Source organism: Canis aureus, chromosome 20, assembly GCF_053574225.1.
Source record: "Canis aureus isolate CA01 chromosome 20, VMU_Caureus_v.1.0, whole genome shotgun sequence".
In the NCBI taxonomy this organism is placed as follows: Eukaryota; Metazoa; Chordata; class Mammalia; order Carnivora; family Canidae; genus Canis; species Canis aureus.
Genome location: NC_135630.1, coordinates 25821688 through 25849476, shown reverse-complemented (window position 1 = coordinate 25849476; position 27789 = coordinate 25821688). Strand labels below are relative to the sequence as shown.

Genomic DNA, 27789 nt, shown 5'->3' with positions numbered 1-27789 from the left:
TGCGGGAATTGCGCTCCTGGCCCGCAGCCCCCTCCGCTGGCAGCCTCTGACCGAGCCCCTCTGAGCTGCTCCCGGGTCCAGCCAGGCACATGCTGCAGCCGTTTAGGGAGCTCAGCCAGGGGTGTGGGTGCTCTCCCGGGGGCTCAGGTGCTCTGTTAGTGTCCTTGAGAGCCTGAGGGTATCCCTGCCCCTCCTGGGATCCTTCTCCAACTCCCTGCGAGCTCCTTTCAGTCCAGGAAGATTGGTGAAGCTCCTGCTCCTCCAGGACGGGGCTTTCCTGGGGCCTTCCGGTCCTGGGGGCACCCATCCCAGCCTTAGTCGGGCTCCTCGTGGGGGCCCTACCCCTTGGACGCCTTTTGTTTCTTTATTTTTTTGTTCCCCCATCTTCCTACCTTTTTTTCAAATAGTAAATTTATTTTTTGTTGGTATTCAATTTGCCAACATACAGAATAACACCCAGTGCTCATCCCATCAAGTGCCCCTTCTTCCTACCTTGATAGAAGCGTGTACTCTTCTCACTGTAGCATTCCAGCTGTTCTCTTTTTAAATCTCAGGCTGAATTCATAGGTTTTCAGGATGATTTGAAGGTTATCTATGTAATTTGGTGGGAACAGGTGACTTGGGGACCCTACTCTTCCGCCATCTTGCCCCACCTAGGCTTCTCAAAATTTAATGTGAATAGGTGTGACCACAGAACTTTTTTTTATTCGTTTATTCATGAGAGACGCAGAGAGAGAGAGGCAGAGACAGAGGCAGAGGGTGAAGTAGGCTCCATGCAGGGAGCACGATGTGGGACTCCATCCCAGGACTGCAGGATCACACCTTGAGCCAAAGGCAGACCCTCACTCACTGAGCCACCCAGGCAACCATGACTGCAAATCTTGAAAATATGCAGATTTCAATCTAGTTAGTCAGAGGTCGGGCTGAAATTCTGCATTTTTAATGAATTCTTGGAGAGTGCTGACAATGTGGGTCTACAGACTATACTTTGAGTAGCAAGTTTATATACACCATTTTTAGTTCATGATGTTTTTAATTAAGTGACATTTACTAATGTTTGTAACAGATAGTAGCTAAGTTCAATCACACAAATAAAAAGCCTCTTTAAACATCTCCCATACCTTAATAACACCCACGTTATATATCTTACCATAAGAATGAGCAAAGAAAGGCAGTCGCGGTAGCCCAGAGGGTTAGACCCGTCTTCCGCCCAGGGTGTGATCCTGGAGATCCGGGATCAAGTCCCATGTCAGTCTCCCTGCATGGAGCCTGCTTTTCCCTCTGCCTGTGTCTCTGCCTCTCTCTCTCTATGTCTGTCATGAATAAATAAATAAAATATTACAAAAAAGAATGAGCAAAGAAATAAATCTGAGCAGTCCTGACCCTTGCTCCAAAAGTACAGAGCATGAATTCTCTTAGATAGGCTAAGGCCTATGTGTCCACATGTGTTAGGTGTCTTTGACCCAACAGCTGTCACTAACTACATCCAATGCTCAGGAAACAGTGGGGTAAATGATCGAATAGTCAACAAGGCTAAAAGTCAAGCGTAGATACAGAAATTGATGTAGAGTGATTTTTGCCACTGGAACTTAAACTGGCTGTGTATTCCTCTCCTCTAATCAGAAGCAGCTTCCCTTCCAGCTGTACCAGATCTTCCGTTTATTCACTTTGTACTTTAGTAGCAAGTGTCCTTAGTGAAAACTTCATTTCCCAGCATATCTTCAGGGATCTCCATTAGACTGTTAACAGATTATCACCATCTGTTGGTGATTATTTCACTATGTAACAGCCTGATCTAAGAGACGTGTCCTCTTTCACCAGCAGAGCGATACCTGGGGACAACTAGGTCAGGCTCAAGAGGAGATGCAAAAATTACAGCTGGGTGTAGATAATCAATATTAAAACAGCCGGCCGGTTTCTACTTCTATTCTACACAATTCTTTTGCAAAATGGAGACGATAGAGTCCTTTTCACATTTCTATTTTCTGGAATCTGAAACAGATTCAAGAACAAAAGAGAACCAATGTCATTATATGTATATGCCCATTTGGGGGCATGTACACTACTGATAACATTTGGAATATGATTGTACATTAAATAAGAAATAATTCGTATGACATCTAAATAACTGCCCAAGAACCATCTGTCTATATTCGCTCATTAAAACTAAGTATGTTGAATTTCCAGTGATAGGTTTGTTGTAGGTATGGAGGCTATTGTAGGCATAAAGAATAAGGTCAAACAAATAGAATTTGTTTTTCAATGATTGGAAATAGAGCAGGGAAATAAAACATTGCTCCATGAGGTACACAAGATATTTCACAAGAGAAATATAGCAGCCTGCAGAAAGAAGAGGGCTAGGCAAGAAATCTGAAAAAAAAATCTTTCAAGGTACACTAATTCTCACAGAATGCAAAGCAGCATTTCAAAAATGCCATTTGAAATCTGTGGTTGTGATGAAGGAACTGCATTTGTGAATGATTTTGGGTACATAGAATTAAAATATAGGACAAGAAAAAAGTATAGGAAAGCAAATGTAATAAACTTATAAAATTCTTACAATGGTTGTGTGATAATATAAAAGTAGTATATAATTTGAAGTATATAATACAGTATATAATATATGGTACATTATATATGACTATATATAATACAGAATATATTATTTGAACTCTAAATAGTATATTATTTGAAGGTAATCTGTTATAAGTTAAAAATATATATTGTGGGCAGCCAAGATGGCTCAGTGGTTTAGCACTGCCTTTGGCCCGGGGCGTGATCCTAGAGACCCAGGATCAAGTCCCACGTCAGGTTCCCTGCATGGAGCCTGCTTCTCCCTCTGCCTGTGTCTTTACCTGTCTCTGTGTATCTCATGAATAAATAAATAAAATTAAAAAAAAATAAAAGTCAACATGACACATAAAACTAAATACAAAAAAAAGTTCCTTGATTCACCTAAATGATTCTAGGAATGGAAGAAAAAGAAAGAAAGAAAGAAAGAAAGAAAGAAAGAAAGAAAGAAAGAAAGAAAGAAAGAAATCACATTAAATATAAATGGGCTAAAAGGTAGAGATTTCTAGGCTTAATAAAAACACAAAACCAAACATGTAATATTTACAAGAAAAATATTTAAATTTAGATTGTGGTAAACAGACTCCTAAAGTAGTCCTATGATTCTTGTCCCCTTGGTCTCACACCCTGTGTGAACTCTTTTCTTTGAATATGTGTGTGATTTGCTTCTAAACCATAGAATACAGCAAAGATAATGGCATAGAAATAGATTTGAAAATTGCTATCAATGAATTTTACCTAATTGATATTCATAGACTATAGATAGGTACTTATTGTAGCATTCCCAAATAAACAAGGAGCATTCACCAAGACAGACCATATTATAGCTTATAAACATGTCTCAGTACATTTCAAAGAATGGAAGAATATGACTTCCACCTACAATGTAATTAATTAGAAACTAAAAACAATAAATTATCTATAAAATCTCCAAATATGTTTAAACAACACATTTCCGAAGAACCCATGCAACAAAGAAATCTTACGAGTAATTAGAACATATTTTGAACTAATGATTGCTAAATGATAATGAAAGCATTTAACAAAATATATGAGATACAGCTAAAGCAATATTTTTTTTTAAATTTTATTTATTTATTTACGATAGTCACAGAGAGAGAGAGAGAGGCAGAGACACAGACAGAGAGAGAAGCAGGCTCCATGCACCGGGAGCCCGACGTGGGATTCGATCCCAGGTCTCCAGGATCACGCCCTGAGCCAAAGGCAGGTGCCAAACTGCTGCGCCACCCAGGGATCCCCTAAAGCAATATTTTTAAAAAGTTGTAATTTCAAATGGTTATGTTGAAAGAATGACAGTGTAAAATAATTGTATGTATTTCTATCTTAAGAAGTAAAAGACAAATAAAACTCTGGCAATTTAAACCCAAAAATAAGTGCAAAAAAGAAAATAACATTGAAGGCAGCTATCAATAAAACAAAAAAAATAGACAGAGAAAATCAATAAATCAAAGTTTGTTCTTTGAAAAATAATGTAACTGTTAAATTTCAAAATAAAAATATTACTAATATCCAGAATAAGTAAGGGATCTTATTAATCATTAAAAAAGGTAAGGGAATATTATGAACAACTTTAGAGTAATGAATTTTGCAACATACCCAAAATGGAAAAATCGTATGAAAGATGCAAATGAACAAAATCAATACGGAAGAAATAGAAAATAGGAAGAGTCTCATATATTGCAAAAAAATATTAAATTTGTTATTTAGGTTTTTCTCCCCCCAAAATTTCAAGTCTAAATGATTTCACTGGTGAATTCAATCAACTGTACGTGAAAGGAACCCTACCAATCTTGAATGTGCTCTTCAAGAAATAGAAGAGAGTATATTTTTCAACTGACTTATACTTAAACCTTAAGATGCCAAATCAGATAAGTATATTACAAATAATAGAAGTACAGGCCAAATCAGATAAATATATTCCAAATAATAGAATTACAGACCAATGTACTTCATGAATACAGATGCAAACATTCTTAGCAAAATATTAGTAAATCAAATTAGTAAATCAAAAATACAATATTTCCAAGTAGGGATTATCCTAGGAATTCAAGATTGGCTTTGAATTTAAATATTAATCATAAAAATAAATATTAATCATTGAATTTCACCACCTTAATAGGATAAAGAAGAACAACCATGTGATCACTTCAATAAGTGACCCTAGATAGGTTCTAGATGCAAAACATGTCCAGAAAAATAAAAGAATGGACAGCCTTTCACAACTTTTTGAGGGTCCCAGTGTGGATCAAAGCAGAAGAATGACTCTCAGTGCCTCAGAATAAAAGTGGCAGAGTAAATGATTCATTGGACCTGAAGAGGTCATGCAGAGAGGAATGAGGAATGATAGTGTAGCAGATCTCCACGGACAAAGACTAAAGATGAATGGATAACCCAAATACTAGAGGATACTGCCAGTACCTTGATGTACTACTGCGAGGCCCAGGAACTCAGCCACAGACCTCATAAAAGTTTTACTTGAACCTCAATTTTATCGAGATTAACATTCACTTCCCTCAGTAAAAAGAAGATTATAATTATAACATTTTTGGTGATAAATTAGTGATAAAAACATAGAAACTAAGTAAGTGAGAAAGGAAGTGATTATTATTACCCTTATCTACAATGGATATAACAACAAGAAATTGAACAAGATAGGAAATGTTAACATAATATTCTGCATTATACAATGGTGAAAATATGTTTTAAATATTTTATTTATTAATTCACAAGAAACACAGATAGAGGCAGAGACAGAGGCAGAGGGAGAAGCAGACTCTATGCAGGGAGCCTGATGTGAGACACGTTTCTGGCACCCTTGGAATCACTCTCTGAGACAAAGGCAGATGCTCAATCACAGATGCCAACCCTGTTTGGCATCCCAAACAGTGAAAATATTTACATAGTCTTAAGAGAGCCACCAAAAATTATAATGTAATTATATTTAAAGTTTGGATAGAGTAGATAGGGGTGTGTGTGTGTGTGTGTGTGTGTGTGTGTGTAGCTGATTGTATCTATCTTTCCACTGTAGGAAGTCAGTAAATGATATTTACTAGAAAATCAAGAATAGCATAAATTCATGTTTTTTTTTCTTTTTTGACAAGCATTGGAAATAGCTTTTTAAAACCATGTACATGTATAACTTTGATAAAATATTGCATTAATATATCAGTATAACATGATGAATTTACACATGAAATAATTTTGAAGGGCAGTATTAGTGACATATAAGAATATATAAATACATATACATACCTCCTTAAATAAAATATCTGAGTAATTTAAAATTTAGCATTAGTAATTAGTAATTAACATTAAAATTTAATTGCAGTAATTGAGGTTTTCTGTGTGCGTGTAAATGTCAGATTTTTAATAATGGACACAAATCACTTTCTTAAGTTAGAGGAAATGCCCAATAAGGTTATTTTTTAAAGAAGAAATAATCAGAATAGAAATGAAGATAAATGGTATTGACAGGATAGAAAACTTTTTCCAGAGTTTACACATTTCTAAATATCCCTTAAGCACACATATACAGGCACACACACATACACACATACACACCACTGTGGTTAAGAATCAATTTCTGTTTTTAGGGGGGAAAAGGTGACCAATGTAATCCTTAGCAGAACCACAGACATGTAGTTCAATGTTAAAAGGGCTGACAGTCTTCAGAGAGAAAGCACAGTGTCCATGTCACTATCAAACCACAAGACCACACAAGAAGACTCATGGAGATGTCCCTTCAGCCTAGTGAAAAAAAAAGTCTGAGAAAGGCAAGGGAACTTGGCATATATGGCACATAGCTTCTGGGAGTTCAGATGCAAGTATGCACAGTCCTACTCATGCCACACGGAGAGCTGTCAATAATCTTAATCAAATTCTCAGCTATCAGAGATTTTTTTGTTCATTCCTGATTTTCTTGAAAACCAAGAGCAAGTGACCCCACAAGCATCCAATAAGCAGGACTCTGATTTAATGTATGAAGGAGAAAAAATTAAAGAGATATTTTCAAGTTGCTAACACACAGTTACCGAGCTTCCTACAATGACAACAAATGTTCATTATTGTAGTTGTTTTTGGTACTATATTTTCTCCCTGCAGGGATTCAAGGTTATAAAACTAAGTATATCTAACAGTAGAAGTCTCTGAGAACGGAATTAAAGGTAGGTGCCATGAAATTTGAGAGGAGGGGGGACAGCAGTTACCCAAAATGGGATTAAAAAAGCCAGAAGACACTAACTGTTGCCAAGAATGGCCTGTGTTTGTGTCAAAAATAAATTGGTTCTTGGGCGTCTGCTTTAAAAATAACTAAGAAAAAAATAAAAAGTAAAAATAAATCTGTGATCAATACTCTTTCTGATACTCTTTTTATTGCTTTCAAATCAAAAAAGCATTGCTCTCTCTGTAACTAAAGTTAAATAAGTTTTTCAGCAGTGTATACTAGAAACAGCCTTTTTTCCCCCCAATTGTTCCCTGCAAGGATTCTGAAGGGAGAGCAAGAAATTGGTTTTTGTCTCATCTTCATGAAACATTTTTATTGAGTAAAATTAACTCAAAAAGATGTCAAGCAGTGACTCTGACTGCAACCCTGAGTTAAATGAACATGTTGTACGCTTGACATCTAACACCAAATTCCACTAGTCCTCACACCATTCTCCATTTAAAAAGACAACATCTGACGGTTTCTTGGAGTGATGGCAAATTCCACTTGGACCCCTGCATGCCCGATGTGCGTAGCTACACACGCTGCTATCCTGCCTGCAATATTTACCACCACAAACTGCTTTTCCCCTTTGGCTGAATTGAGAAGGAGAGCCATCAGAAACACTTTTTCTCATTACTCTTTTATCTGGTCATTCACATATTTTCAGTTTTCCTTCTAACTCTATTTTTACATAACCGCTCTTATTCCAAATCCACAAGTCATCTCTTTTTCCCCTGTTTAAAAAAATATTGAGACCTGGGGATTAATTGTGGCATTCTAAATTTATTTTTATTTTAAAAGCATAGGCAGTGACAAATGGAGGAGTATACTGCTTCATTTTTCTTGATGGGTCAAGCATCGGCAAGAGAACAAATAGATTTTTGAAGTTTTAGTGAATCTACTCCAGATCTATTGAAAGTATTAGACCATGTCTATTTTTAAACATTATTTAGTAGAAATAATCAGTTTTTCATGTTAAACAAGGAGTTGTTCTTTCTCATAGATCTGTGCTTCAGGCTGGAAGGGAAAGTCACGCAGCAGATGGACATTAAAAGTGGAAAGATCAAAGGGCGTCATCACTGGAACTCAAGCTCTAGGAGTGGAGGGCCAGGTGGACACCAGAAGGATAAAGTTAATATGATATTTTTCTGCTACCAGCAGGCAGGAAGACCAGAGAAAACACAGCTTCATGTGCAGAAATCATCTATCAGCTGCTGGTAACTTGCTTGGATTATCCCCAATGGCTTGCCTAAATCCATCTCATATAATATTACCATGCAAATCGATGATAGTCCTTGTAACAAATCGATGTGTTAAACTTGAAAATGAGCTATGAATCACATGTCAAAGGTATTTAGGTAGTACTGCTTAGATAAGTCCCTTACCGGTTGGGTTGCCAAGGACTAATTTTAGCACTATGTAATTGCATGAGTTTCATTTCCAAAATAAAATATTAAATTTGTTATTACTGCAATGATAATAAAAGCATTTAATGAACTCAGTGGTGGACACTTCACATGTATTATGTCACTTCATATTCACAAAAGTCTTACATGGTAGGTAGTGATGCTTTACCCATTTTGAAGATAAGAGAGGAAAAAGACTGAGACGTTAAGTAATTTCTTAAGGTGATATAAGTAGGAAACTGTGATATGGAAACCCAGGTCATGTGACTTGGAAATCCTGAAACCACACTGGAAGGATTTGGATTGGTACTGTCATTCAGTGAGATTTGCATGAGATTTGTCTGACTAATTGGTAGCAAGTCTTGCTTCTTAGTGATTAATAGATATAAATTTCATCAAAGTTAAAAAAAAATTTCATCAAAGTTATATTTTACCCAAGGAAGAGAGTAGATCAAGTCCCAGATTTCTGAATGAACCTTTCTATTTTTTTCTTCACTCTAATATCAATAATATCCTGTTGGATTTAAGTTCTGATCTCCTGCTATCCTGGTATAGAGCCACTAAACCATTTAGAAAAGGTCACCGAGTCTTCTTTGAAGTAGGAGATTTAGCTCCAGGAATCTGCACATGTGTGTTCATGATCCATTACTTATCAGAATGATATAGGCAGACAGACTTTGTGCAAGTAAATTCTGAAATATTAATAATAGGAGTACACTTTAGAATTTTCTAATAATTTCATTCAATTATTTAACCTTCCTCATAGTTATCTGATTGCCTTTTAAATTCAAGTAGAATCCTTTCTGTGCCAAATGGAATTACCAAACAAAAATATTTTCAGAGGAACAGTAATTCACCTATTACATATTATTATTTTGCCTCTCATGTGATGCTTATAAATCTAACATAAAATATGTGCTACATATGCCAAATAAGCAGATACATTTTGAAACTCAGAACTTGTCATGAAAAAGAGGCATGATGTATAAGTTAATGTTTTTCCTGACAACTGGTTAGCCAGGCAAATGGAATCCAGAAATAAATGACTTTTATTTTAGATTTGCATTATTATTCCACCCAACACAGAATCCACAGCAGATGGTAATGTGTTACAGTTTCAACCTATTATTGGTCTTCAAGGGTAGTAAGACTTTATATCTAGAACAGTGGTTCTCAAGCTATTGCATGCATCAGATTGCTGGGTACAACCCCCAGGGTTTCTGATTTAATAAGATTGGGATAGGGTCTGAGACTTCATGGAACTGACAAGTTCCCCAGGGATGCAGTTGCTGCTGGTTCAAGGACCACACCTTGAGAAGCAGTGGTTGTGATTCTTGGGAAAACCCTTTCTGTTATCTAAAGGGGAAATCCCCCGGCCTTGGGTCTTCTCTCTCCTCTGATGATTCCCATTGTGTTCATTTTTTATTTTTGTTTTGTTCCATATGGCACTTTTTTCCTCCTCAAATCTCACTGATGCATCTCTTTTTGTGTTTGGTTTAGGGTCTGGTTTGTCCTTCATTCAGTCCAGTCTCTTGCAACTGCTGATGGCATACCAGTTGGGGAAGGAGGGAAATGCTCACGGTACTCTAATCTCAGAGTAAAATAGCCATGCTCAGACCCTGCCAAATCCAGATTTATTTTATCATATTCACCCCAAAATATTGTGTTTGAAGAATCAAAGGCCTTATTTTATTATTCTAGTCTGTTTGTGCCAGAAGGTTCTCCCTGGAATAAAGTTAGAATGGATTTTCTGTATGGGCAGCTTGTGAGAACTACATATCTGCAGTGGCTCTCTGCTAAATGGGTATGTCCATAAGTTAGAAAAGAGGACAGCTTTTGTCTTCCTAGATCTACTCTTCTAGGACCCTCCAGGGAGAGCCTACTCATAGAGACCCTTTGGTCTTCCTTAGCTGGAGGCCCCTTGTGTTCAATCCCATCAGTTTTTACCAGTTACTGCTTCTTTGCTGACAAAAGGACACACGATCTTTCACCATGCTGCTCTTAATGCAAGCTCTCTGAATACAAGCATGCTGGTCTACTTTCACATTCTCAAAATATCTGCTTTATCAAAGGCCTTATTTTTTTATACTTCCTATTTTATACTTTATTTTTTATAATAAATTTATTTTTATTGGTGTTCAATTTACCAACATACAGAATAACACCCAGTGCTCATCCCGTCAAGTGCCCCCCTCAGTGCCCGTCACCCAGGGATTTTGAGCATGCTGATACCTCTGTCTTGGAACATTCTTGCAAACATTCACCTAGTTAAACTTATATTCTTCTTTTTTAAAAATTTTTTTTCAACTCATGCATTCTCAATGAGGTCCCAGACCTGAAACTTTGATCAGAACCCTTTCCTTTGTTCCTTGTACTCTTCCTTTATCACGCACACTATGATTTTAAATGATAGATTTCAGTGATAATTTTACTCTTGGCTCCTCCCATTCACTTGTGAAGTCTAGGAAGGCAAGACTCCTGTCTATTTTGGCTCATCACCAAACCCCTAGGGCCTAGTGAAATGCTTAGTAAATAATTAACACTCAACAGATACTAATTTGACTGAAGACATTGTTGACGTCATACCAAGATCTCTTAGGATGGGTAGCATGGAAATAGTGATGCATTTTCATATTGTATATTCTCATAAGTTTATGTAATCTCATAAACCATGCCAATACACATACTGGAGAGCGGGGCCAAGTCCACACATTTAGGAAGCTCTTCTCATTCACAAATATGGCAGTTGAGAATGCTCAGAAGAGAGTCTCATGAGGAGAATCAATTATGCTTTTATACCTACCTGCTCCACAGTGTCTCTCTGAGGCCTATATTATTCTCTTAAGATTTAGGTGAATTCCATTTATTCTAGTACTCCTTATTTCTCAATTGAGTTACTGGGTTTGAGCTGTGGATATAAATTTTATTTATATTCCCATTCTTTTCCTTTTTCATTTTATTTATTCCAGAAGGTGTATTTTTAAAATTTTATTTAAATTCAACTAATTAACATATAATGTATTATTGGTTTCAGATGTAGAGATCAGTGATTCATCAGTCTTATATAACACCCAGTTCTCATTACATCACATGCCCTACTTCATGTCCATCACCCAGTTACTGTCCCCCCCCTCCTCTAGGGACCCTCCATTTGTTTCCTATGATTAAGAGTCTTTTATGATTTGTCTCTCTCTCTCTGATTATGTCTTGTTTTATTTTTTCCCATTCTTATATTAGGGTGTTTATCACTAAGGCTTTCTACTTAATTTTTCCCAGTTTTAATGTTCTAAGTTCTACCTTGTTATTTATCTTTCAGCAGTACTTCTGTTGATCATTTACTCTTCTTTTTCTTTGTCTTCTACTTAGTAAGCATGCATCCTTCAACTATCAAGCCTTTCTCAAGAATCTTTTCTTTCCAGGAAGAACACAAAGCAATATTTAAATTCTAGGGACCTATGACAATGTTTCTAAAGTTGGTAAAAATCCAACAATATGCTTAGGTCACAATGCAGAACAAAACCTCTCAGATCAAACAAATATACCAGTGCTTCCAAGTTGCAAGGAGTTATTACTTGATCCTTATGAAAAACTCCCTTTGGGGGCATCTGGGTGGCTCACTCAGTTAAGCGTCTGTCTTCTGATTTCAGCTCAGGTCATAATTTCAGGGTGGTGAGATTGAGTCCCATATTGGGCTCTGCTCAGAGGGGAGTCCTCTTGGAATTCTCTCTTTCCCTCACCCTCTATTCCTCTCCCTGCTCTCTCCCTCTTTCTCTAAAAATAAATAAATAAATCTTTAAAAAATTAAAAAATAATTAAACTTAAAAAATAAACTCCCTCTGGTCTTTTGTAGTCTATCTTTATTAGTTTATATTGGTTAGGATTTGAGGTAAAGAACATTTTAAATGTGTTTTTATTCATCTTACGTAATGATTCTCATGGAAGGTCCCCAAGTAATGGCTTCCCTTTTTAAAATCACCAGAGAGAAAGTATTAAAGGATGGACTGTGCTGGAAAACTTCAGTCTTAGAAATGTCTTTAAAATCATGGAAAATATAGAATTTCTGGAACCCCATACTTAACAATAGTTTTATGCCATTAAGACACGTTTCAAAAAACTTTTTTATAAAATAAATAACCATTGCTGAAAAAAAAATCGTTTCCTTAGCCTTCCTGGGTTACTCAACTATACATAAAAGGCTGCTACTGATGAAATGTTCTACTTTAGTTGAATGCAAGAATGCCTGTGGTTTGATAGTGGCCATGCTTTTTAAAATAACATTCATGAAGACTTCACTAAATACAGTTCTTAACCTCTTCATCTGTATTTTGTCAACTTACAACGTAAAGAAACAAATAATGAAAAATTCTCATTATTAACATTTCATCTACTCTAAAATATATGAGTGTTTAAAAGCTCTGATAAGCATTTCTCAAAACATTCCCAAATTCACTGATCTAATTAGCAATGAAGCTAAACTTAATACTTATATGAACTTTGAGTGGGAATTCCTGATGGAGCATATTGATAACCATAGTATAAAGCTTTTTTTCTTTCCAAATTATATATGCTAAAGAAATTGATTTTTGAAAAAAGAATTTTCTCTTAGCTCCTTTGTGAGTTTGCATTACAATATTACCACTTTTGAAATTAAAAAACTTATACCACTCATTTCTTGAGCTTATTCTTTTTTTGTTTTATTTTGTTTTCCAAAGATTTATTGAAGCAGAAACAAGTGGGTCAGATACTTGTTGGAAAAAAGCAGTTTTAATGGTTTTCAAAAATACTTCTTAAAAAGTATTCTAGCACAAGTTTTCTTTGTAAACTAGATTATGTTGTAAACTTTCTCCTAAATCTTTTAAGAGTGTTGGTTCTTAAGAACTAGAAGTTACTCCTAATTCCAAATCTATCTCGCGCTCCTGAAAAACTGCAGAGAGGCACTTGAAAGCTGTTCCTTTAAGATATGGATTTTTTTTTTTGAAATTCTAGCGGGTAATAATTGCTGCACCGAATCTGTGCAAGCTTCACTCAAGGTCATCATGATGCTGACAAGTTTCGTTGATAACCTGTCCATCCCTAGTCTCAACCTCTTAATCAGAAGCGTTCTCTTTAAGTGAATGTCAACCAGAGGGAGTGAATCCAGGTTGGTTTCCCTCAGGTTCAGGGAAGAAAAGTTTGGAAGAGGCAGAGCAATCCTGCTCTCCTCGCCTTCCAGCAGCTTCCTGTACGTGGCAATCTCAATGTGGAGAGCATCTTAACATTCGGCAGGTCCTGGTACTCCCGAAGGTGAGGAGCCATTTCTTCCTTCATGTTCTGAATCTCATCCTGGAGGCGGCCAATAGTGTCTTGGTGGTTAGCAGCTTCGGCGGCCAAGTTCTCTTCCATTTCACGCATCTGGCGTTCCAGAGACTCATTAGTCCCTTTGAGTGCATCCACTTCGCAGGTGAGGGACTGCACCTGGCTCCGGTACTCAGTTGACTCCTGCTTCGCCTGGTGCAGGGCATCGTTGTTCCGGCTCGCAGGCTCAGAGAGGTCGGCAACCTCGGGCCTGTACCATTCCGCGCCCTCCTGAAGGTTCTTGGCAGCCACGCTGTCATATTGCTGGCGTACATCACGTAGGGCAGCCGTGAGGTCAGGCTTGGAAACATCCATATCGATTTGGACGTGCTGGTCCTGAATCTGGGCCTGCAGCTCCTGGATTTCCTCATCATGTAGTTTCTTCAAAAAGGCAATCTCTTCTTGCAAGGATTCCACTTTCCGCTCAAGGTCAAGACGCGCCAAAGAAGCGTTGGCACCAACCTGTCGGGAAGACTGCAGGGTGCTCTCGGCTTCCTCTCTCTGAAGCATCTCCTCTTGCAACTTCTCCCGGAGCCGCATGATGTCCTCGACCGGGTCGTGGCGCTCCACCTCGACGCAGGCCTTGTCGTTGGTGAGCTGGTCCACCCGCCGGCGCAGCTCCCGCAGCTCCTCCTCGTAGACGTCCCCCAGGCGCGACTTGCCCTGGCCCCGGAGCTGCTCGAGCTCGGCCAGCAGGATCCTGTTCTGCTGCTCCAGGAAGCGCACCTTGTCGATGCAGTTGGCGAAGCAGTCATTCAGCTCCTGCAGCTGCAGCTTCTCGTGGTGCGCGTGGGCTTGAACTCGGTGTTGATGGCGGCGGCCAGCGAGAAGCGCGCCGAGTCCTGCAGCAGACGCACGCCAGGCACACTGCTCCGCAGGCCAGCGCGGAGGAGCGCGTGGCGGACGCGCCGCGGGACGAGGCCTAGAGGCTGCGGCTGGTGCCGGGGCGCGGCGCGCCGCCCAGGCTGTAGGTGCGGGGGGACGCGGCCGCGTAGCTCCGCGCGGAGCTCGGCGGCTCCCGGGCCGGCCGCCGCACATCCTGCGGTAGGAGGACGAGGACACAGACCCGGTGGCCGTGGCTGCGGAGGGCGGCGGTGGGCTGCGTGGCTGCGGCGGCGCGGCCCGGCTCAGGGAGGCCCGGAGAGCGAGGGCGCGGGGGTGCGGGCAGAGCTCTTGAGCTTATTCTTGATGAGCTGGTGTTGGAAGATCATTTGTGGGTCATGGAAATTTGTACCTATAGTTCAGTGCAAGAATTCTCACCTTGATGTGATAGTTCTAATTTCAGAAATATAACTATGGTAAGTTTTAGAAAAAAGTGATACATTTGGACATCAGCAAATATTTGTACAAGTGGCATAGATGTTTCAAAATAGATAAATACATTTCATCGCTCTTTTACTAGACTGAGAGAGATAAACCATCATTCCTTATGATAATCCTGAACAGTTACATGTACAGTGCTTACATGAGATGACTCCAAAAGCAAAATAAATTTCTAAAGTAAGCAGTGTTCTCAGTACTTAAAAACTGGGGAAGGTAGTTAATCATTATATTATAATATTATTTCCCCTTACTAGAGTGGTCAGAAGTCTCGCCTATTCCTTTATCCATACCTTCTAATCTAATTCTATCAACCAGATTCCATAAAGCCTACATAAGCCTGTTTGGAGAAAGAAGCTCCATTTACACTCACACTGAACAATTGGACAAGTATAACATCCCCAAGTGCAATAGCTAGATTTCTTTTTTGAGTAAGAGTGTTTGTACTCGGGTGCCTGAGTGGCTCAGTCACTTAAGCCTCTGTCTTTGGCTCAGATGATCATCCCAGGGTCCTGGGATCAAGTTCTTCATTGGGCTCCCTGCTCCATGGGGAGCCTGCTGTTCTCTCTCCCTCTGCCTGGCATTCCTCCTGCTTGTGTCTCTGTCTCTCTCTTTGTCTCTCAAATAAATAAATAAATAAATAAATAACTTTTAAAAAGAGACAGAGAGTGGTTTGTATTGGGGGTGCCTCGGAGGCTCAGTCAGCTGAGCATCCAACTCTTTTTTTTTTTTTTTTTTTTTTACTGGAGTGCAATTTGCCAACATATAGCATAACACCCAGTGAGCATCTAAGTCTTAATTTCAGCTCAGGTCACGATCTTGGGGTCCTGATATCGAGCCCCAAGTCAAGCTAAGCACTCAATGCCAAACCTGCTTGTCCTTCCTCTCTTCTCCCAAACCCAATCTCGCTCTCATGTGCTCTCTCTAAAACATAAATAAATAAATAAATAAATAAATAAATAAATAAATAAATAAAATCTTTAAAATAGTGGTTTGTATTGTTATTGATGGCCTTCAGTTTGGAAGCACATTTGATTCTGGGACAATCTAAAGATGAGGCAGAAAGAAAGAAGATACTCAATGCTTGATCTATATTAATAATGTGCTCCCATGGGCTTTTGTCTTGGGTGCTATTGGCAAGAAGGCTTTTCCAGAATTCCCCCCCACCCAATCTGAAGTTCCTGTTCTCTATACACTTAGTACTTACAAATGTTCAGTGTATCCCTCTAGGACAGATTGTTCATAAGATGGACTAATCATTTGTGTCTACAGTAGAGTGAGTCCTTCATAATAGAGGTGGCATCTTTTTCAGTTTTATCTCCATCATCTTATTTAGTTCAGAGCTTGCTATTGAATGTGTATCCAGTAAATAATTCTATGAATGAATTAATTACATTATCTAAGCTTGAGGAACTGGAGTGAAGTAGGAAATGATCTATGAAGAGCAATAAAGCGGACCTTTATGTTTTAGTCTAGGAGGCCAAAACTAGGTAGGAAAAGCAGCATGAATTCTGGGACAGAATAAAAAATGTACCTGTAACTAGAGAACTTCTTATGCTATAACTCTCAGGAGCCCCAGAGTAGCAGGTGATGAATGTTTCAGTGGAATGTTTCAGTTAGAATGTTTCCAGTTGCAATGATATTAACCACGTTAACTCTGAAGGTTGACATTAATAATGCAAATTTATCTCACATATCAAGGAGTGAGGAGATAGGGCTATTTTAGTGTATTAAACTTAGCACAGAAATAGTTCACCAAGGGTCATATTTAAGCTCTGACACCTCAGTGTCTTGGTTTTTTACAAGTTTGTTACTTCATGGTGACAAGATGGCTATACCAATGTCAAGCACCTCATCTTCATAGAATAGCTTCCATGGTCAGGAAGAAGTAGTTATCTTCAATATAATATATACTACTTATTTTCCTTTCCCAAAAGATATTTAACAGAATCCCCTTCACAGCTCATTGGCTAGAACAGAGTCACATGAGAATAATGAGGATAATCAAACCAGCCAAGGGCAAAGGGATCTCCAGCCTGGAACTTTGGAGGTGTCCAGTTCCTCTGAAATACTTGACCCCCCCCCCAAATTCATGACCAAAATCTAGGTTCCATAAGGAAGAAAATTGTTTGGAACTTCTGTATATAAGCAACCAACAGTAAATGAGAAATCTCAACATTAAGCTTTTGTCTCACTGAGCCTGATGAAGCATTACATTAATGCTAAACTTCAAAGGTCTCGTAAATTTGTTAAAGTGAGTAGAAAAGTTAATCAGCCATTCATTTGGACTGGATCTCTCTATCAGTTATATTTGGGCCATCACAAAAATGTCCAAAATATTCTTTCTTCTAAGCACACTGTGTTTTATGATCTGGCACCTGACCTATCAGCTAGTGTTCTAATTTCTAAATCCTGAACATGATTACATTTTTGGCTATGATCCACAGAATGTATTTTAAAATCTTGGCACTGGCACTAGCCTCACTTGAGCCAAAATTTCTTTCATGATTCATATTGATGAATCCCAATATAGGAAGTTTAGAGGAATTAAAAATATGTTCTTCCCAAGTAGAGGACAGGCATCATTCCTCCTCTAATCCAGCCTCCCAAGAGAAATAGCAAACTGGTCTTAATATAAAAAGTACATTGTTCATCATCAACATGTCTCCAACTCAAAAAGTGTTTACTGTGAGTGACTCAAGTGGAGTTGACCGTGAGTACCTTCAAAAGATGTTACATAAATTATGTGTAGTTTGGGAATGGAGATGTTACTTGGTAAATTATTTTAATAAACAGCTCATTTAAAGATAATATTTATCTATCATAATCCAGAAAATTCCATTTAATACAAAAAAATATAAGTAAATTAAACACAATTTTAACTGTTTTTTTGTCTGATGTAATAGGTCTTAAGAATTTCAAGTATGTAACTTCCTATAAGAAACTTACTAAAGTTCTCCTAGTTCAGCATCTTATGAAATAGAAATCCTCTAAATAAAATATAGCCTTACATTATCTGTCACATAATACGGGAAAAGGAACCCATATATGAAATGAAAACAATAAATGTAAGACTTACCTATGAATCACTAGAAAAAAATTGGTAAGATCCTCCTTCCCTCTCATTTCCCCTGAGGCACTTGTCCCCCTACCCCCACTGCAGACATATTAGTCAAATATGTACGTGCTTATATTATATCTCTTTTGTGTAGAATATAGGAATCCAGTGTAACTTGCTAGAGCTGCCTCATGATCGGTATGTGCCCTTATTCATATTCATTCCTTCATCTACCAGCCTTGATTTTTCCCCTCCTCTTTCTCCCCCTTTTAACATAATGGTCTTTCAAAGTGGATATTGTTAGCTTGAATCCTGGACCTGCCAATTGCTACCTTTTTGACCTTGGGTTATTTGATTAGCCTTTTCTTGTATTAGTTTCCTTGTCTGAGAATGACAGTAATACTATCTAATTTAGAGTTGTTTTGAAACTTAATATATGGATAGTGGATAACACCAAAAAATGTAGCTTAAAATAGCATCCCTAAAATTCATCAGATGCTTTTTATAGTAAATGGTGAGAAATCTTCTTTGTTGGCCTAATAATTCAATCTTAATACCTATTTAAATAATCTTCTGAGCAAAGGGCACTTCAAACACTAAATTACAGATGCTTTTTCACCCAGTATAAAGGAGCTTGGATTACATGATTCCTGAGGTCTCTTTCAGCTCAGCATTCCAAGGTTTTCCATTACACTAAGCATTTGCTGCATGCTGCAAATAGAACTCCTCTTGGCCAGGTATGATGGAGAATATTAAATATATGGAAGCTACATGGTCCCTGTCTCTATAGAAGTACATATTTGGGCAAACTAATCAAAAGTATAACAGGTCTATTTACTTTCAACTTTTATTTGTGCTGCTTTCTGAAAATCCAATACAATCTTTTTTGACAGATCATGTCACTGCAACATCTGTTAGTTCTGCTAGTTCTCTCTCAGCACTCCTTAACTTTAAAAATTGTCCTCTCATTTTTTTTTCAAATTTTGAAGACTTGTTACTTTTAGCAATTGCTGTAAATTGCAAATATAACCCAGAAAATGTTAAAAGATGATGTCTATTTTTTCCCCTGCTAATCAACCTGCATAGTAAATGCATTGACAAACATGCCATCTGATAAATTCACATCTACTCTCTGGAGTTCAATCTTAGTGTCTGTGGCTTCTGCAAAGAGAAGGAATGTATATTCATCAGTTTATGGTTGAAAATCTCAAAAAAAAAAAAAAAAAAAAAAAAAAGAAAATCTCAGCAAAAGTATATGACTAATGGTTCTTGATGGCAACCATCTCCTGGAATAAGATGATGGATGTGTTAGCCATTTTATAACCCTGACCACCCCAAAAATGAAAACAGTGACCTATGCAGAGAGAATCCCCAGCCATGAGAAACAGAAACAAGAATAGTCAGTGCTACAAAAGGGCTTGTGTTACTCATCTTCACTGTGAACCTACGCAGCTACTCAGATTTCCCATCATGAGTGCTGAGGAACAAAGTAAAGTGATTGTACTAAACTTTCTTTCTCCAAAGTCTCCTACAACCATCTGTAAAATGGTTGTCTTTTACAAATTAGTACTTTGAAAATATCTAGTTTAAAATAGAATGAAATAAAACTCTGTAACACTTCATGCTGAGGTAGATGTGATGCTCTGAGAGTGTGGGGAAAACCATCTGGAGAATCAGGGTCTAGCTCTTCACTCACCACCTGCCTGTACAAATTGTCACAAATGTCTTAAAGACGTGTTTCCTCATCAGGACAATGGATAATTATACAGACCAACAATTCATCTGAGGTCCAAGGACCACTGCCCCCCACCCCCCCACCCCCACCCCCGGGCATCTGAATAGATTTGACAGAGTCTGTGAACTTGGGCAGAAAAATAGTACATTTTTTATTCTCACTCATACCTCACTAAAATTTAACATTTCCTTCAATTATGGTTGTAAGCAACAAATGTATATTAGTAGTAATACTACGTCTCACTTTGTTACCTATAGAAGTTAAGGTTATTTTTACATCATAATATAATGGTTGTAGGAGTTGAGCCATGGGCTTCTTCAGACTGCCAAAGCATTTGGGCATACAAGAAGTAAAGAGTCCCCGCACTAACAAAATTCTAAAAGTCTTTTAATTTCAAAAAGTCAATGACTGTAGTTATAAAAGATTTACTCTAAATTCACTAAGTAGAAATTATATTTGACTAAAAAAGAACTGTACAACCAATAAAACCTATTTCTTAATCTGACCATATAAAATAAAAAGGCAATTGTCTTTCATGACTGAATGACACATCCCTTAAAAACTTTGTCAGTTAGACCGTGCCATATGAATTTTTGAAGGTTTTGTTGAATGTGATTAGGATGATATAATTAAGTTCCTATCTCTTCACTATAATTAGTTTCAAACATTAGCTAATGAATAAATTCAGCCTTTGTCCAGATTTTGTCTTCATTTGAATTTCTTGTTCTAGGCACATAGGGAACAATCCAGAACTTTAGAATGTGATTTAATGGATAAATTACTACAGAATGAATTACCTCATCCTTTTCAAATGATGAAATAGGTAACAGAAAGAATTACCGTCAAAACTAATAGAATATAAAAATCCTGACTTTGGTCCATTTCTATCATCATCACAGCAACTATTAGGTCTGTACTCTTTATATCTCTCTGAAAAACAATAATCTATCTTCACAGCTTCAGGGAATGGAAGAGCACATTCAACAGGTTTTGATGTAAAGGAAAGGGCATGTTTTCTAAGAATGTTTTATTACGATCATGGTTGTCACTGTACATGTGATTAATTGGCTTTTTGTCACCAACAAGCCTTTTAACTCTGAGACAGTGACAAAGATGAATAATGAAAAGACTTCATCGTTCTGTGAAGCTACAACTTCAAAGAATGCAAATCTTATGATGAAAGAAGGAAGTTGGCTGAATTATGGGCAAACTGCAATTTGACCATATTGTTTTTCATAATAACTACTCTTAATGTGTCAGCCATATTTCTTTCCTTGCACCAAAATCATATTTCTTTGAAGTGACAGTAAATTATTTTTTCCTGTCTTTATTCACTTCAGTCAGGTGGTGCTGAATGATTAAAATGAAAACCTACAAGTTTCAACATATACATTTTCTTTTTTTTTAGTACCTTCAGTTATCATTGACATCAATTCATTTTGGTCACAAACATCTTGCTCTTGTCTATTCATTTCTAGCACATTTGGTGTAGTTTATTTTCAGTAAACTGATGTAGCAAACTACTTTCAGATTCAAGTATCTCTTAAAAAGACCAACAGATGCTTTAAAAAAATCACTACACTTGTGAAGATGCATTTGATTAACAGTAAAAGATTCTCGCTATTTAATAAAATATCCCAGGTCATACTCTGTAGGTTTGAAAGAGAGGATTTTACTACGTGATTTCCCCCATGTTAAGAATCCTTTAATATATCTTCAACATTTTTAGTATATATTTTGGATTTGAAGTTTAAGTCTAATTGTATAAAGTTTTTATGTATTTAATATCTTAATATTTGTGTGATTTTTTAATCTCAAAAGCCTAACGTCAAAGAAATAACCAATCAACTCCTAGAGTTAAATAAATGAAAAATAGTTATTTTTTTCTTTTAACTCATTAAACTATCTACAGTAGCTTTCAATGAAAAAAAAAATATCCTAAGAGACTGAGATGTCATTATCCTTGAAATCCAGAAATCCATTAACTCAAGGCTTTTAAAATATTTTCCTATCTCCCCTTTGCAAAGTTTCTCATTTGTTTAATATGGGTAAAAGAGTATCATAAGAGGATGAGTCAGAAGAAGTGCATAGTTTGGAGTGATTAACTCCAACCATTATTTTATTTTTTAAAGAAAGTGGGCATGGGCTATTTTAGTTTATAGGCTGTTGGTCTCCTAAGTTAAAAAAAATAGGTAAAATTATTTTTAAAAATTGGCACAGGGAGCCCGGCAAGATGGCGGAAGAGTAGGGTCCCCAAGTCACCTGTCCCCACCATATTGCCTAAATAACCCTCAAATCATTATGAAAACCTATGAATTCAGCCTGAGATTTAAAGAAAGAACGGCTGGAATGCTACAGTCAGAAGAGTTCACACTTGTATCAAGGTAGGAGGACGGGGAAAAAGAAATAAAGAAACAAAAAGCATCCAAGGGGAAGGGGCCCCGTGAGGAGCCGGGCTAAGGCCAGGGCGAGTGCCCCCAGGACAAGAAAGCCCCAGGAAAGCCCCGCCTGGAGAAGCAGGGGCTTCACCAATCTTCCGGACAGAAAGGCACTCTCAGGGAGTTGGAGCAGGACCCCAGGAGGGGCGGGGATGCCATCAGGCTCCCAGGGGCACTAACAGACACCTGCCCCCCGGTGAGAGCACCCACACCCCGTGGCCGAGCTCCCTAAAGGGCTGCAGCGCCCGACCGCTAGACCCGGGAGCAGCTCCAGCGCCTCCTGCGGCGGCTCTGAGCGGAGGGCGCTGCGCAGCCAGGGGCGCATTTCCAACAGCACAGGCCCCGGGAGCCCAGGGCGCCGGGGACACAGCCCAATATCCGGCTTCCCCCCCGGGACAGGCAGAGGCCAGGAGGACCCAGGACAGCAAGGACACTCCTGCCACCAGGTGGCCCCGAGCTGAGCAGATCAGTGTCCCCGCCCCTGGAGCCTCCAGGCCCCTGTAGACAGAGAGCTCCGGAGTTGCTGCGGGAGCTGACTCCAAGGCTCCAGAGCTGGCCGCCGCCACTGTGGTTGTTACTCCAGGGGCCTCTCCGGGTAAACAACCCCCACTGAGCCTCACAGTGGCCTCACCACATAAAAAGGTTAAACAAATGTCACTGAGCCCTGCACCAGGCCGGGGGCTGAGCAGCTCCCCCAAGCGCTGACACCTGAGAATCAGCACAGCAGGCCCTTCCCCCAGAAGAACAGCTAGACCGAGAGGGGAAAAACAAATTATTGACCAAGCAGCACTGGAAGGTTTCAGGGGAAATCGAGGAATCTACAGTATACAGAATCAGATGATACTCCCCCTTGTTTTTTGTCTTTCGATTTCTGTTTGCTCCCCCCCTTTTTTCTTTTTTTCTCTTCTCTGCTTTATTTTGCTTTTTTTCTCCTTTTTTTCTTTTTCTTTTCTTGTTTCTCTTCTCTATTTTTCTCCTTTTCTCAATTCAACTTGTTTTTGGCCACTCTGCACTGAGAAAAATGATAAGAAGGAAAACCTCACCTCAAAAGAAAGAATCAGAAACAGCCCTCTCTCCCACAGAATTACAAAATTTGGATTACAATTCAATGTCAGAAATCCAATTCAGAAGCACTATTATAAAGTTACTGGTGGCTCTAGAAAAAAGCATAAAAGACTCAAGAGACTTCATGACTGCAGAATTTAGATCTAATCAGGCATAAATTAAAAATCAATTAAATGAGATGCAATCCAAACTAGAGTTCCTAATGACGAGGGTGAACGAGGTAGAAGAAGGAGTGAGTGACAAAGAAGAAAAGGTGATGTCAAAGAGGGAAACTGAGGAAAAAAGAGACAAACAAAAGATCATGAGGATAGATTAAGGGAAATAAGTGACAGCATGAGGAAGAAAAATCTACATGTAATTGGGGTTCCTGAGGGCGCCGAAAAGGCCAGAGGGCCAGAATATGTGCTTGAACAAACCACAGATGCAAACTTTCCTAATCTGAGAAGTAAAACAGGCATTCAGATCCCGGAAATAGAGAGATCCCCTCTAAATATCAATAAAAACCGTTCAACACCTCGACATTTAATAGTTAAGCTTGCAAATTCCAAAGATAGAGAGAAGATCCTTAAACCAGCAAGAGATAAGAAATCTCTAACGTTAATGGAGAGAAATATTAGACTAACAGCAGACCTCTCCACAGAGACATGGCAGGCCAGAAAGGGCTGTCAGGATACATTCAGAGTCCTAAATGAGAATATGCAGCCAAGAATACTTTATCCAGCAAGGCTCTCATTCAGAATAAAAGGAGAGATAAAGATCGTCTAAGACACACAGGACCTGATAGACTATGTGAACACTAAAGCAGCTCTGCAAGAAATTTTAAGGGGGACTCTTAAAATTCCTGTTTAAGAAGTCCAATGTAACAAGCCACAAAAACAGGGACTGAATATGTATCATGATGACACTAAATTCATATCTTTCAATAGTAACTCTGAACATGAATGGTCTTAATTCATCAAAAGGAGCAGGGTTTCAGACTGGATAAAAAAGCAGGACCCATCTATTTGCTGTCTACAAGAGACTCATTTTAGACATAAGGACACCTACAACCTGAAAATAAAAGGTTGGATTACCATTTACCATTCAAATGGCCCTCAAGAGAAGCAGGGGTAGCCATCCTTATATCAGATAAACTAAAGTTTATCCCAAAGACTGTAGTGAGAGATGAAGAGGGACACTATATCATATTAAATGATTTATCCAAGAAGAGGACTTAACAATCATCAATGTATATAACCCGAATGTGGGAGCTGCCAAATATATCAATCAATTAATAACCAAAGATAAGACATACTTAGATAATAATACACTTACACTTGGTGACTTCAATCTAGCGCTTTTTACAATCGATAGGTTTTTTAGCACAACATACCCAGAGAAACAAGATCTTTAAATGATACACTGAACCAGATGGATTTCACAGAAATCTACAGAACTTTACAGCCAAACTCAACTGAATACACATTCTTCTCAAGTACACATGGAACTTTCTCCAGAATAGACCACATACTGGGTCACAAATCAGGTCTTATCAAATACCAAAAGATTGGGATCATCCGCTGCATATTCTCAGATCACAATGCCTTGAAATTAGAACTAAATCACACCAAGAAGTTTGGAAGGACTTCAAACACATGGAAGTTAAGGATCATCTTGCTAAACGATGAAAGGGTGAACCAGGAAATTAAGGAAGAATTAAAAAGATTCATGGAAACTAATGAGAATGAAGATACAACCGTTCAAACTCTTTGGGATACAGCAAAAACAGTCCAGAGGGGGAAATACATCACAATACAAGCATCCATCCAAAAATTGGAAAGAACTCAAATACAAAAGCTAACCTTACACCTAAAGGAGCTAGAGAAAAAACTGAAAAGAGATCCCACACCAGCAGAAGAAGAGAGTTAATAAAGATTTGAGCAGAACTCAATGAAATCAAGACCAGAAGAACTGTGGAACAGATCAACAAAACCAGGAGTTGGTTTTTTGAAAGAATTAAAAAGATAGATAAGCCATTATCCAGCCTTGTTAAAAAGAAGAGAGAGAAGACTCAAATTAAGAAAATCATGAATGAGAAAGGAGAGATCACTACCAACACCAAGGAATTACAAACGATTTTAAAAACATATTATGAACAGCTATACGCCAATAAAGTAGGCAATGTAGAAGAAATGGATGCATTTCTGGAAAGCCACAAACTACCAAAACTGAACAGGAAGAAATACAATACCTGAGCAGGCCAATAACCAGGAAGGAAATTGAAGCAGTCATCAAAAACCTCCCAAGACACACAAGTCCAGGGCCAGATGGCTTCCCAGGGGAATTCTATAAAACGTTTAAAGAAGAAACCATACCTATTCTACTAATGCTGTTTGGAAAGACAGAAAGAGATGGAATACTTCCAAACTCGTTCTATGAGGCCAGCATCACCTTCATTCGAAAACCAGACAAAGACCCCAACAAACAGGGGAATTATAGACCAATATCCCTGATGAACATGGATGCAAAAATTCCCAACAAGATGCTAGCCAATAGGATACAGGAGTACATTAAGAAAATTACTCACCATGACCAAGTAGGGTTTATCCCTGGACACAAGGCTGGTTCAACACTCCTAAAACAATCAATGTGATTCATCGTATCAGCAAGAGAAAAACCAAAACAGTAGGATCCTCTCATTAAATACAGAAAAAGTATTTGACAAAATACAGCATCCATTTCTGATCAAAACTCTTCAGAGTGTAGGGATAGAGGGAACATTCCTCATCATCTAAAAGCCATGTAGGAAAAGCCCACGGCAAATATCACTCTCAATGGGGAAGCACTGGGAGCCTTTCCCCTAAGATCAGGAACAAGACAGGGATGTCCACTCTCACCACTGCTATTCAACATAGTATTGGAAGTCCTAGCCTCAGCAATCAGACAGGAAAAAGACATTAGAGGCATTCAAATTGACAAAGAAGAAGTCAAACTCTCCCTCTTCCCCAAACACATCATACTCTACATAGAAAACCCAAAAGCCTCCACCCCAAGATTGCTAGAACTCATACAGAAATTTCGCAGCATGGCAGGATACAAAATCAATGCCCAGAAATCAATGGCATTTCTATACACTAACAATGAGACTGAAGAAAGAGAAATTAAGGAGTCCATCCCATTTACAATTGCACCCAAAAGCATCAGATACCTAGGAATAAACCTAATCAAAGAGGTAAAGGATCTATACCCTAAAACTATAGAACACTTCTGAAAGAAATTGAGGAAGACACAAAGAGATGGAAAAATATTCCATGCTCATGGATTGGCAGAATTAAGATTGTGAAAATGTCAATGTTACCCAGAGCAATGTACATGTTTAATGCAATCCCTATGAAAATACCATGCACTTTCTTCAGAGAGTTAGAACAAATTATTTTAAGATTTGTGTGGAATCAGAAAAGACCCTGAATAGCCAGGGGAATTTTAAAAAAGAAAACCATATCTGGGGGCATCACAATGCCAGATTTCAGGTTGTACTACAAAGCTGTGGTCATCAAGACAGTGTGGTACTGGCACAAACACAGACACATAGATCAATGGAACAGAATAGAGAACCCAGAAGTGGACCCTGAACTTTATGGTCAACTAATGTTCGATAAAGTAGGAAAGACTATCCACTGGAAGAAAGACAGTCTCTTCAATAAATGGTGCTGGAAAATTGGACATCCACATGCAGAAGAATGAAACTAGACCACTCTCTTTCACCATACACAAAGATAAACTCAAAATGGATGAAAGATCTAAATGTGAGACAAGATTCCATCAGAATCCTAGAGAACACAGGCAACACCCTTTTTGAACTTGGCCACAGTAACTTCTTCTTTTTTTTTTTTTTTGGCCACAGTAACTTTTTGCAAGGTACATCCATGAAGGCAAAGGAAACAGAAACAAAAACGAACTATTGGGACTTCATCAAGATTAGAAGCTTTTGCACAGCAAAGGATACAGTCAACAAAACTAAAAGACAACCTACAGAATGGGAGAAGATATTTGCAAATGACATATCAGATAAAGGGCTAGTTTCCAAGATCTATAAAGAATTTATTAAACTCAACACCAAAGAAACAATCTTATCATGAATTGGGCACAAGACCGGAACAGAAATCTCACAGAGGAAGATGTAGACATGGCCAACACGCACATGAGAAAATCCTCTGCATCACTTGCCTTCAGGGAAATACAAATCCAAACCACCATGAGATACCACCTCACACCAGTGAGAATGGGGAAAATTAACAAGGCAGGAAACCACAAGTGTTGGAGAGGATGCAGAGAAAAGGGAACCCTCTTGCACTGTTGGTGGGAATGTGAACTGGTGCAGCCACTCTGGAAAACTGTGTGGAAGTTCCTCAAAGAGTTAAAAATCGACCTGCCCTATGACCCAGCAATTGCACTGTTGGAGATTTACCCCAAAGATGCAGATGCAATGAAATGCCGGGACACCTGCACCCCCATGTTTCTAGCACCAATGTCCCAATGGCCAAATTGTGGAAGGAGCCTCGGTGTCCATCGAAAGATGAATGGAAAAAGAAGATGTGGTTTATGTATACAATGGAATATTCCTCAGCCATTAGAAACGACAAATACCCACTATTTGC

At 38.4% G+C, this 27789-nt stretch overlaps 1 long non-coding RNA gene and 1 pseudogene across 1 annotated transcript in view; both read right to left on the bottom strand.

Annotated features, from left to right (window-relative positions):
- Positions 1–924: 924 nt before the first annotated feature.
- Positions 925–27789, bottom strand: part of LOC144291927 (uncharacterized) — a 41195-nt gene continuing 14330 nt past the window's right edge. Inside the window, exon 2 of the long non-coding RNA XR_013359472.1 lies at positions 925–1992. This is a non-coding gene — a long non-coding RNA (uncharacterized LOC144291927). The remainder of the gene's footprint in view (positions 1993–27789) is intronic.
- On the bottom strand, positions 12948–22412 carry LOC144291343 (vimentin pseudogene; annotated as a pseudogene).